Genomic DNA, 4,408 nt, shown 5'->3' on the forward strand with positions numbered 1-4,408 from the left:
TATTGATTTATAAGTGCAAAGTTGGATTTGGAGTTGTTGCATTGTTTGAAAAAGAAGACTATTTCCGCTAGAATGCGGTTCTAGTCGATTGTTGATATTGTTGATCTCATTGTTGGTATGGTTGTTGTTATTTTGGCCGAGTTTGAATCTCGGGGATGTTGTAGATATAGGGGAGATGCTGCCCAAATTTTTATAGACAAGTATTGGTTAAGATTGGAATTTTAAGCCTTATGAATAGTAATTGGTAAATGTGACCATTTGTAGATTTTGGAGCAAACGGGATTTGAGTTTGAGCGAGCATAAAGCGCCCACAAGGTATGTAAAGCCTACCTTTTCTTCGTTTGGCATGTCCTAGTCATACTAGGCTAAGATCGGAACCTCGGGGAAAATTCTGCTCTTGGAAATCCGAGTTTGATTTTGAGTGCTATTCATTCAGCGCGTTTGAACTATAATTTTTACATTTGGGTGAAAGAATGCTTAAACCTCCATAACTTCCGCAAATGTATCCGAATCGCTCTGAAACTTTCATAGATGACTTTAGGGATCCTAATGTTTGCAATTCATGTCCGCCGCCTCGACTTGACCTGAGGTGGAGCCCGCCGATCCGAGAATTCCCTTATTTGGTTTGTTTGTCTCATTTTCGTATGATATGAAAAGGAAACGTTTGCCTATGACTCCAAAGTCCGTTTGAAATGCCCTATAATGTTATTTGAACGTTCTTCATTATGAATGATACTAAATTTTCCGAGAATAACCTACGAGGTATTTTTTTTGAAAAATTGATAACTTGAAAGTCCGCGACTTTTGTATATTAATTCCGATGTTAGTAAATATATTTGGTCATCGGATCTTGATACATAATTATGATTTCCAAAGTTCGGTTTGATATGTTACAAGTGGCATGCAAAAGGAGATGTGATTGGACTATGGTCCTAATATGTAAATAATGGTTCGTTACGATTAATTTATTAAATGTTGGTAAATGTCTATGTCGCATATGATTTATGAATGTTTTACATTGTATATGACTCCTACGATTCTGCTCGTGCACATTATGGTTACTTCCTTTGCCGAGTCCCGGGCCGGTTATTATCGTGCGCATAATCCGAAGTATGATGAGACTCCGAAGTATGATGAGCGTACGAAATATGATCGATTACGATATATGTTATGATACGACATATGACGAGTTAAAATATGATATGGCTCTGAAATGTGATATGATTTTGAAACATGATACGATTTGGAGGAGATGTTCGGAGAATATACAAAAACTTCCGAAGTATGATGAGTTGTGGCGCCCAAGGCAGGAGGGGCGACCACGTTCCGTCCGCCGGGTCCCATTATGGACCACATATGACATATGTTTTTGATATATATGATTTATGTTCATAAAGTAAGCATGCTAACCCTACGATTATTACACTTGTTCGTTGTGCTTTGTATATGATTTCCGGTAAGTGATATGTGTATGATGTACTCTGATTATGATGAGCGATGATATAATACTCTGATTATGATACAATTTGGCTTATTGACATATGTATATGCATGACAAGCAGTTCAAGAAACAAATTATGTTTTTCCGGTTTCTATACTTATTTCTATAACCCTCATTCCGGTTTTGATTCTGTTTAATGTACTTCCTGCTTTACATACTCAGTACACATTCCGTACTGACCCCCTTTCTTCGGGGGCTGCGTTTCATGCCGCGCAGGTACAGGTACTCGCTTGGGTGAGCCGTCAGCTTAGGACTCCTAATCAGCTATTTTGGAGTGCTCCTTTGTCCGGAGCTCACGTTTGGTACAGACTCTTCTGTTATGTCTATATATATATATCTGCGTATGCTTATTCTGGGTACGGCGGGACCCTGTCCCGTCATATGATTCTGTTATGACTCTTAGAGGCCTGTAGACATATACGTGGGTTGTGGGTAGCACTGTTCGGTTATGTTTGTGTTCTGTACTTTCCCAGATTGTATGTATAGTCTGTTTATATATATAGTTATGTATATGTATCACCGTGGTTGTTCTATATAAATATAAGTTCCTAATAAGTTACTAAGAACGGGTTGTGATTTGAAAGGGTACGAGTGCCCAGCTCGGGCACTAGTCACGACCTACGGGGCTGGGTCGTGACAGAAAGTATTGAAGGGAAAGTGAATAAAGAAAATTAAATTTGTTAGAACTTTAAAAAAAATATAAGGACCAATTTTGACCCAATTTGGAAAAAGAATATCTTTTAGTATATGAGGAGTTTGGAAGCAAAGCAAAAGCCTAAATTGAAGTTTGTGAAGTCTAGTTTCCAACGCATCAAACCGTACGTCAATAGGACATCGAGAGAAGAGAGTTATGGATGTTACAAGTTAGGCCGCTAGAGCGACTGCGCGCGAACTCGACCCTAGGTCCGCGAACATGAAGAGTAACCCTGAGAAACCCTTCGCGATTGCAACCCAAGGCTGCAAACGCAAATAGCAAATTTAAGTCGGTTTCCACCGACTTTAGCACACTATATAAGGGTTAAAAACCCCATTTTTCTCCAATATATCCCCCAATTGTTCTAGGGAGCTCAGCAATCATATGAGAGCTTATATATAACCCAAAAGTGAGGATTTTGAGAGATTTCAAGTGATGGAGTATTAATCGAGGTCCGACTAATGTGTATCCGCGATTATAGTATTGTCTTACGTGGGAGTGGGCTTAGATTCAAGTAAATATTGAAGATCTTGCTATTCTAGTAAGGATAAGGTATGAATCTCTCTTTATTAACCTTGATTTAGGAATATTTACGAGAATAAAAGTTATAGTTGTTGTGTTGGTGTTGTTGGCTTATGGATTGAATTTGAAGAAAGTGTTGGAAGGAATTGTACATATTTATCTTGTAGAATATTGATGATATTGTTTTTGATGTTGTTGGTATTGTTTGGGAGTCATTTTGGTATTTGAAGGAAGTAGATACTATAGGAGAGATGCTGCCCAAATTTTCGTAACCCACATTAGTCTTCGATAACTAGTACGAATAAGTTGATGGGAAAGTATGATTAAAGATATATTTCTCGTTATATAGGTTCGGGTGAAGGGAAAGCATCGGAGTAAGAGATTCTTCAAGTGGTGGCTTGACGGATAAGGTATGTAAGGTGTTCGTTTCTCGTTTTCCTTGGCACAAATCCAACTAGGGCATGAACATGAACATTCCATAATAAAATCACTCCATTCCTATGTTATGTCGCTCAAATCTTAATGTATTAGTTATTTGATTGATTCTTGGTATATTTTCATGTTTGTCATCATTAAGTTATTTTTTTGGATTCGACACGAATTTCATAATTTAAATTGGAGGTTATTGACCTTACGTCACTCCGATAAGTTGTAGCTTTCATATGAGCTTTCATGCATACTATTAACATTATATATATGTAACATATTATATTTATGGATCGGACCGTATGTTCCTCGGCACTAACATATTATATTTATGTATCGGGCCTTACATTCCTCGGCACTAACATACTATATTTATGGATCGGGCCTTACGTTCCTCGGCACTAACATATTATATTTATGGATTGAGCCGTACGTTCCTCGGCACTAACATTTATGGATCGGGTTGCACGTTCCGCAACACTAACACTTATATATATATATATATATATATATATATATAAGCTTACTCACACATGAATTTTTAAGATTCATGCATTACATTATGTACATTCTCAGATGACAGGTTACCTCTGCTCTCTTTATATTTCCCTTCTACCTATGTTATTGCTTCCAGCCTTACATACTCAGTACTTTTACCCGTACTGACGTCCCATTGCACGGGATGCTGCACCGTGCGCTGCCGGGCTCGACGAGTAGTTGGAGAGCAACGGAGTAGGACCTCCGGCCCGGCGGTGTCGGCCACGTGCCACTACTCCGGACTTGCTATCTTTGGTACTTTTCTGCTAGTGTAATTTATGTTCACATGTGCACTCTTAGAGGCTCATAGACATGTTAGGGGTATGTAAATATTGTGTATGGTCATGTTGGCCTTGTTTTGGTCTGTGATACTTTCCTGTCGGCCTTGCCGGCTTTATGATACTTGGGATATCGTAGCGACCTTGTCGGTTCGCATATGTATATATGTGTTGGATTATAAAATATTTCTATGTTGGGCCTTTTCTGTGTGTAGGTGTTCTTGGAGTTATGGTATATAATGTTTAAAGTAACTGTTAAGTCTGGTGGTTCCCGGCCTACGGATTGGAGCCCGTCATAATCCTCGTCGGGGTGTGACAAATTGGTATCAGAGTGATTCAGTGTCACACCCCGATCTCACTAGGGTGTGATGGGCACCCGACCCCTTACTCAGAGCCGAGCGAACCCGCTATCTCGTATTACTCACGTATTCTCTTTGGATACTTAAATCA

The sequence above is a fragment of the Lycium ferocissimum genome, chromosome 11, assembly GCF_029784015.1.
Source record: "Lycium ferocissimum isolate CSIRO_LF1 chromosome 11, AGI_CSIRO_Lferr_CH_V1, whole genome shotgun sequence".
Classification (NCBI taxonomy): Eukaryota; Viridiplantae; Streptophyta; class Magnoliopsida; order Solanales; family Solanaceae; genus Lycium; species Lycium ferocissimum.